Raw genomic sequence first — 8,801 nt, 5'->3', positions numbered from 1 at the left:
AAAGGAAAGGAAAGGAAAGGAAAGGAAAGGAAAGGAAAGGAAAGGAAAGGAAAGGAAAGGAAAGGAAAGGAAAGGAAAGGAAAGGAAAGGAAAGGGACTGAAGTCGTAGCTCGGAGGTACAGCACTTGCTTGGCACGTGTAAAGAGTTATTTAGATTTATCACTAAAAATAAGAGATGGAAACTTTCCACGGCCCACAGGGTTCTGAATGGCCATCCAAGGCTCCCTCCCCCTTACCTAGACATCCCCTAGCTTCCTACGGATCTAAAGCGGGCCACACAGGCTCTCTGCTGCATGGCCACTCTGTCTTCTCCAACGCTACTCCTCGGGGAGGCTGCATTAGATCTGCCTGGTCACTAGTTCACAAGAGCATGTATCCCAGTTTGCAGCATCCACCTCTGCCCACATCCACCTGTGGTCTTATAATCCAAGATTCCCAGTCCCTTAATGCCACTGGCAAATAGTATGTGCTCAAGAAAGAAGAAGTGAAGGCTGGAGAGATGGCTCAGCAGTTAAGATCACTGACTGTTCTTCCAAAGGTCCTGAGTTCAAATCCCAGCAACCACATGGTGGCTCACAACCACATGTAATGACATCTGATGCCCTCTACTGGTGTGTCTGAAGACAGCTACAGTGTACTTACATATAAATAATAAATAAATTAAAAAAAAAAAAAAGAAAGAAAGAAAGAATAAGCGAACTGGGCTAGAGCAATGGCTCAGGACCCAGGTTCAATCCCAGCACCCACATGGTGACCCACACCCCCCATAACTCCGGTTCTAGGGGATCCAATGCCCTCTTGTGGCCACTGGGGGCATGAGCATGCACAAGACATAAGAAAAAAAGGCTTCTGCACATAATAAATAAATAAATAAATTATTATTTTTTAAAAAAGTAGCTGCTAAATGTGTAAATGAAAATCAGGGCTTCTCAAGTCAGAAATTAAAATAATAATAATAATAATGATGATGTTAACACCACATTATGTGATCCCCAAATTTTCATAGCCATTTAGATCCTAAGTTTTATTTTTTTCCTTCTCTTCTTCCTCTAAAAGTATTTTCAATGTCTGTAGATCAGTAGCCAGCATGTCCCATACCACTCCTAGCCTCTTGTCCTCTAGGCAGAAACAAACAACCTAAATATTAATTTCCTCAGCCCGAATTCCTCTAAGTGGCTACTCTGGGAATTTGAAATTCTTAGAAAACGTCCCAGAGGGGTTTTTGGTGGTTGTGTCTGTCCTTTAACTCAGAAGAAATTTATTAAAAATGCAGCCCTGGGGGGATGGCTCAGTGGGTAAAGTAGGGACCCGAGTTCAGATCTCCAACACACACCTAAGACAAACAAAACAATAAACATGATGGCATGTGGCTATAGTCCCGAGCACAGGGAGGCTGCTGAGGCAGGAGGATGGGTTCCTGGAGTTCACTGGGCCAGCCACTGAATGAATGAGCTCCGGATTCTGTGAGAAATTCTGTTTCAAAATTCAAAGTGAAAAGGGCCAGAACGAGGCCGGGGATAGGTGGGGACACGTGGTAAGGGCATACGCCACAGAGACGGTCAACCTAAGTTTGACCTCCAGAACCCACAAAGTGGCAGCAGAGAATCAACTCCCACAAGCTACCCTCGGCCGCCACACATGCGCAGTGGTACACATATACACAAATAAAAGTCAAATGAATAAATAAGATAAATAAGGTGACAGGGCACCTGAGCAGGAGACAGGTAACACTGACGTCTGGCTTGCTTATGCGCACACGCATGCGCACATGAACGCACGCTGCACGCATGCCCACAGCACCCTCATAAGCATGCCAGTAACTGCAATCGGGCTGGTTTTACTCCCTTTCCGGACGGGGTGGGGATAAAGAGAAAAAATCTCAACTATATTTTAACCTCACCAGTTACTCTCCAATATGAAAATCTAAAAATACGGTTAACCCACAAGATCCTTTAAGATTGTAGCCTTCCCACAAGCTCTCTGAGGACTCCAGCCCTCTTCCCTGTTCAGCCACACAGTTTTGTGAGTTCAGAAATGAGCAGGGCTTGTGTTGCTCCAGGGCAACCTCTCACACAGCCTGAGGTCCGAGCACCTGTCTGGATCCTTATTTTTCTGGGTCAATATCCAAAGTCAATAAAACCATCTAGAGTTTTCCAGAGTGGCAGTATAGGTCCCAGAAGTCACCACTCGCACAAATTGCAATAGCCCACACGTGAGCTCACAGTTAATCAGGCAAGGTCACACTGAGCTTCGGGGGTCCCCTTCTCCTCCCCAAAGCTACCTGCTGCCTGGGAACAACAGTTTAACTAACCTCAAGCTTGACTAAGCATTAGGTCATCCAGCCAGCTGGCTGGAGAGGAAACTTCGAAGATGAACTAAAATTATTTTGGGTGCCTGAAAGTGCAGGCCCCCTCTCCAGCAGCACGTATAATTAGGATTTTTTTTTTTTTTAAATAAATCTACAACAGGATTGGAGAGATGGCTCAGCAGTAGTGAAGGACACTTACTGCTCCTTGCAGACTACCGGAGTTCTATCCCCAGCACCCACTAGGAGGGTCAACCCTGCCTATAATTGCAGCTCCAGGGGACCCCACACCTCTGGCCTCGGCAGGAATCTGCACTCACATGTGCACATACCCGCATGCAGACTCATCCACAGAAACACAATTAAAAATATTTTTTTAAAAAATTCCATAAGACATAAATGAATGAGAGACTCTACATCAACAGCAGGCTCTCCTAAGTAATGGCTTTTACATGTTGGCACGGTTGCCAGGCCGCTCAAGCGCCTTTGTGGAATGCCAACGTACAAATCCATTTCTCCAGGAGAAGACAAAAAACAGAAGTTAATCAACTCGCCCCGAGTCCATGAAGCAATTTGGCCGTTGGCCCAGGAAGACAGTGTCAAGAGCTCTGGGTTCTCACTCCACGTGACTCTAGAATAAAACTGGAACCCAAAGAGCTATCCTTTTTAAAATAATAATAATAACAATAACCCCCGTATGCAGAAACGCCTAGAAATTGGTACCCTATCCATTTTCAGATTCACTTTAGAAGTTCTGTCACGTTACAAATGCCCACAAACTCAAACCAACTACTAAATATAAACAATTTTAGTTCTTCTCACCCCATCAGTCTCTTGGCAAATTCTTCTATGCACCACCCCACCCCGCCTAGGGGGGAGAAAAACAATACTTTGTGTTCTTATGATAAACCCATACATCAAAGAAGAAAGAGAAAATTCTAAATAAGCTTTGTTTTCGTGTCTGCACATTTTTATATACGAGGCACAGAACACAGCACCCTCTCCTCTCTCCCCTCTTTATAATTTAAACTCTGAACTCAACAAATACCACAGGCCCAGGCTGGTTAACAGAGTACTTTCTGCACAGCTCCTAGACTGACACTTTCCACAGTAAGCGTGTGTAAATGCTCTCTGATATTAGCACATGCCTGCTACGTGGATGCCTGCTTACCAAGCTGTGAAAAGACCCACGTTCACTCTGGAACCTACAAAATTAATCTTCTCTGTGCCTATAATGCATAAGGCAACGGCACCTTCCCTCCCTCCCCCTCTCCCCCCATGTCAGGCTGGCTTCTAAACAATCAGTTGGAGAAAATGGACATGTCTGAAAGGGCGGGGCCCAAAGGGGTGTGTCACTCCGGGTATCAATTCCTGTAAATCAAATCCGGACGATTGTCACAATATTTTAAAAAGAATGAATTATGATTCTTGGGCCTTCAAGCCTTTATTACCACGAGAACATTCTCAGTTGAATGGCGTGGGGGGGGGGGCGCTACTGTGACTTGATTAATGGCCGAAAGCGAGACAATAAAATAAATGTTAAGAGGGGAAAAAAAAAAAAAAAAAACATGAAGGACTATTCTTGGCTCCCAGGTTAGACATGTAAATAATTCCACCGTGGAATAAACACACATGAGGAATTCTTATTTACTCTCAGAGCGTATACACCCAATCAGGCTCAGCTGCTAGGCCAGTTAAAGATAAGAGCTAATTTGTTTAGCTAATGCCTAGTTGGGAACATGTGATAAGTGGCACTAATAATTCGAACTAACTCAACTCTCAAACTGCCAAATATCAAACCCTTTATCCTGAAACCTGATGGGAGGAAGGACAGAAGGAAAAACGGACTGTTTATCAGTAACATAAAGGGGGGGGGTGTTATTGTTTTTTGTTTTTTGTTTTTTTTAACCCATTTTCCCTTTCTAGACTCAAAACCTGTTTACAGAACTCAGGAAAACTTAACCGACTTCAGTTAACCCCAGTGTTAGTTGGTTATGCCTTAACCCTACTAACCAGTTCCTGGCCAGACCCCCTGGTGCTCAAATTCTCCTGGCCAAGTTCAACTCCCCACACCAGCTCCCATCAAAGTAAGAGTATCTGCAGTACCCAGTAGGCTGAGCGCCAAGAAAGCAAGCAAGGAGAGGCAATGACTGCTGGTTTAACCAGCTCAGTGCTGGGTCTTCCAGCATCTTGTTGGGGTGAGAACCACCAAGCACGCTTCCCCACAGAACTCCTTGCATGAGAAACACCAATGGTGCAGAAGATTGTCACCGCCTGGGACAATTTAAAACTCCTTCCTTTCTTTCTTTTTAAACCACCTCGGAGGCCTGAGGAAAAGGCCAAGAAAACTGCTTCTCCCAGGCATGCTCTGTTGACGTCTTGGGCCATGCCTGAACTGGTCATGTCGAAGCATGACTTCCACACACTTAGCCAGACAGTCCAGGACCACGAAAGACCAAGCACTGACTACAACACAAACACTTCACTTACCAAAGCAACATTTGTCTGAGGAGTTTGACAGCAAGCTGACTCTAACATGCCCGGAACCCCAAGGCATTTTTTTTTCCTTCTTTAACCCAAGGATGGCGCCCCGCAAGCTCCAGCCAGGCGCTGGCCAGAGGCTGCCTGCCAGGTGCTGTCAGCCTGCCTCCGTTGGTAAAACCGTGCTTTGGTTTGTAATTTCTGCTTCTTCAGCCCACCAGCAGTAACTTCCCAGACTCCCAGACTGAAGTTGGGGAGTGAAGAGGCAAGTTCGCTTGCTTATACACTTCTCCCACCTGGGTGGCCACACTTACTTCTGGGGACTACCCAGCCCCCACAGAGCCCGCAGACTCACATATATACACATATGCATCATGTCAAAAACCCCAAAAGACACATCCCTAGGGTCCTGCGGTTTCTTGGCTGGAAGAATGGAGGCTTTATAATATACCAACCTTCAATTTCAAACCCACCACCGACACCCTTTAAGCTGGGGTTTGCCAGTTACACCGCCCACCTCACCCCTCCCCCTTTGCTGGGATGCTGTGAGCCCAGAGAGGGAACAGGGAAGAAGGCGAGCAGGGAAAAGGCCCTGCTAACGTACTGAAAGTAAAGAGGCCGCGGGAGACTTGTCTTTCTGTGTCCCCCGCAGGCTTCCCTCCACACTCCACCCCCATCTTCTTACGGAGCATCCCTCCTCCCAACTATTTTTTTTTTTTTTTTAATGAAACTTAATAAGCTTTTCGCCTACCTTGGCTGTTTCGGCAACAAGTGCCTGGGCAATCCGACAAGACGACCAATCTCCACTCGGGGGGGTGAGCTGGGGGGCGAGCCGAGCTGATGGAATAATTTCAATATTAATTTATGTCAGCCGCCTTCTCGCAGCTACTCATTTACAGTACTGCCCTCAGCCTGTAAACAAATATCGCTCCGCCAGGAAACATACTCCCCAGATGCAAGCCCCTCTCCCCAAGCAGGGAACCTGGCCCCTCGCCCCTCCCTCCCACAGCACGGCCCTCTCCCCCCCCCCCCGAGTCCCGGGTGGGAAGCTCAGGGTTTTCTAAAGCACCAACTCACCACCTTCAGCCACCACCCCAGCAAGAAACTTACTCGGTCCGGTCTACGCCTCCAACCCTCCCTCCAGGAAATCTCCTCTCCATATGTATTCAACCTCCCCGCAGGAAATCTGCTCCCCCCTCCCCCCTTCTATATACATGCACACCCCCCTCCTCCTCACGCGCCCTCCCCGGCCAGAAACTTACTAGCTAGCAAGCAAGCGTGCAGGCTCTCTCGTTCTTGGAAACTTACTCCCAGATACAACACCAATAGCACCCCTCTTTCCCCCCCTCCCCCAGGCCCTGCTCCCTTCCTTGCCCTCCAACTCCAAACTCTCCGCATCCAGCCACTCTCTCCCTCCCCGGTGGAAATTTGCAGCGCCGGGCTGCGCGCGTGCATCCACCCTCCTCCCCTCCAGGAAACTTACTCCCCATCTGCATGCACCGCCTCTCAGCCATCGCTTAGAGGGAAGGGGGTGTGCTGGGGAGACAGAAATACATATGTATCTCTCGCCCCTCCCCCGGCCGCAGCCCACTCAGGGCCGAGCAGCGCTAACCTGGCCTTACCTTTTTGCATGGCCCCCTCCCCGAGCCCTCCGGATCCGCTCCCCAGCACCCCAACCCACCCCTTTTCACCCATCACCCACCCCTAGCAACCGTTCCTAAGCTCCTCTCGGCCTTTTTTTTTTTTTTTTTTTTAATCCAGGATGCAAATTCCTCCCCTGTCAGCAAATCGACTGTCAAATTATTTTCTTGCAAAAGGAGAAAGGCGGGGTGGAGTGGGGGGGGTCAGAAAAGGGGGGCAGACAGGCGGGTAAAAGAGGGAGAGGGACAGAGGAGGGGAGAGATATCCCTCCGCAGAGCTGGGGCTGGCGGCGGGCGGGGAAGCAGGAAGTAAGGTGTCCAGCGCGGCGGGTTCTCCGCCGCGGCCCCCGCCCGCCGCCCCTGTCCCCCGGGGCGCCGCGCTCCGGCAGGCGCGGGACGCCCGGTGCATTGTTCGCAGCCTTCCCCTAGCCGGTGCACGGACGACTTTTTTTTTTTTTTTTCCGCGCTCCGCATAGTGTATGCGTGAGCTTGCACCTTTTGTAAGCTGGCGAGTCTCTGAACGGGAGAGGATGGGACCACGAGCCGAGGACCTGTCAGTCCCCGGAGTGCAGCAGAGACTCGGATCCGAGGAGGGGGTGGGGGACTCGAGGCCCCCTTGGAGTGGAAGGGGTGGGAGATCAGCTTGGTGGCCGGGAAGCTGCCGCCTTCCCACTCCGGACCCATTGCAGGATTGCTTCCTGCGTCGCAGTCGCGGTTATTGTAAAAGGCGCGTTGCAAATCTAACGACTCGGGCTGGGAGATTTTTGTTGTTGTTGTTGTTGTTTATTTAAGGATTTGCAAAGATACCAAGAGCCAGGCAGGCTGCGGGAAAGGATTGTGCCTCGAACCCTCACCACCACCACCGCATCCCCCGTCGTTCTAGGGCCTGGGGGGTGCTCCCAGGAAGGGATCTGCGGGTTCTGGAGAAGCTCGCGCCTCCATCCTCTGCCCCTTGGGGGCGGGGAGAGGTCTCCATCTCCACTGGGTCTGGGAGGGATGTTGCCTAGGAGAGAGGCGGGCAGGAGGGAGGGAGGAGAGGAGGGGGCGCGGGTGCGGCCCTGCGTCCGCCCCTCGCCGTGCGCCATGACTGTGGAACGTGGTGCCGGGGAGGAGGGCCCGCCGCCGGGGGGCCGCCCGGGGCTGCTCGGCATTGGTTGCAGAAACCCGAGCCCTGAAGTCGCTCCCCCTCCTTGGGCTTGTCTCCTCCTCCTGCTCTGCGGGGGAAAACCGCTGCACCCAAACGGAGAGCAGCTGCGAGCAAGGGGGCAGGGCGCCGGCTGGCAGGCCAGCCAAAGGTTCGAACCCCCCTCGGGGGCCGCTGGCTGGCCTCGGAAAAGGATCCAAGCAAGACCTCGTCCCGGGACTGCAAAACAGTCCAGGTGCCACGACCTTAGGCCAACATCCCTGGCATCTCCAGCCATCTCCGTACTTCTTTACTAGTCAGAGGAAACGTGCACCTAAGATAGTTCAACTAAACCAGCCGCCCGGCGCGGAGATCTAGACTTCAGTGCTGGAGGATCTGTAGAACAACGAGTTTTTTTTTTTCCACGAGAAAAAGTTACACCATCCTTTCCCTCCCCTGTGTGGAGGAATCGTTGTGCCATTTTCTCCTCAAATCTGGCGCGAGAATAAGCCACTGTCCCTGACCCACCCCACCCCCACTTGGGCTCCGGGTGTGGACAGGGCGGGAGAAAGACTATATGGAAGCTTAAAGCATGAGGTCATGGGTTGAAGAGGCTGCTGCCAAAAGCCGCGGAGGTGGTGTGTATACGCGCGCGTGTGTGTGTGTGTGTGTGCGCGCGCGCGCGCGTGGGTGGGTGGGTGTGTTTGGAGGGGTAACGGTCTCATCTAATCCTATAAATTCTAAAACACCTGAACCAGGAAGACCCTTTGAAAGAAACAGAAAGAGGCTCGGGTCTGTTTTCTCTCAGTGAACCTCTGGCCCGGGGCCGGGTCCTTTCGACTAAGCAAAGAGCCAAGGACAGCGAAGAGGAGCATAGCTTGCTCACCCTTACCTTGCCAATCCTCTGTTTCCATCATGACTGCCGCCCTTACTACTGCACTAGTGTCCCACACCGCAGCTTACCACCTTTTAAACTCTGCAAGTCCCTCCTGGTTGGTCTCAGAATAAAATAGGTTCTGAAGCAACCCCACCGGCCTTGCGCGGGGGTGGGGGGTGGGGGGCCTATTTCATCTCTGCAGCCCTCTCTTCCTTCAGTAAAAGCCTTGCTAACTGCTTTGTTCCAGAGCGGGGTGGGCTCCCTAACCATTCACCTACCTGATTTTACTAGACCTTTTTGGACCGTCAGTGTTCCAGTCCAAGAACCATTCTAGAAGTTTCACCTTCATCTCTGATTCCCTGAGGTTGGCAGGCC

The 8,801-nt window shown here is 50.8% G+C and overlaps 1 long non-coding RNA gene across 2 annotated transcripts in view; it reads right to left on the bottom strand.

Moving 5' to 3' along the window:
* LOC115062501 overlaps nucleotides 1–6,516 on the bottom strand; it is a 176,370-nt gene extending 169,854 nt beyond the window's left edge. Inside the window, exons 1-2 of one of the 2 annotated variants that reach the window (XR_003842453.1) lie at nucleotides 6,489–6,516; nucleotides 5,538–5,623 (exon numbers count right to left, since the gene is read on the bottom strand). This is a non-coding gene — a long non-coding RNA (uncharacterized LOC115062501). Of the gene's footprint in view, nucleotides 1–5,537; nucleotides 5,624–6,048; nucleotides 6,132–6,488 lie in introns of those variants that run through there. The other variant, XR_003842452.1, reaches the window with a different exon arrangement.
* Between the last annotated feature and the right edge of the window lie 2,285 nt (nucleotides 6,517–8,801).

Source organism: Mus pahari, chromosome 18 (assembly GCF_900095145.1).
Source record: "Mus pahari chromosome 18, PAHARI_EIJ_v1.1, whole genome shotgun sequence".
Classification (NCBI taxonomy): domain Eukaryota; kingdom Metazoa; phylum Chordata; class Mammalia; order Rodentia; family Muridae; genus Mus; species Mus pahari.
The sequence above is the reverse complement of the archived record's forward strand: the minus strand, read 5'-3'. Positions and strand labels throughout refer to the sequence as shown.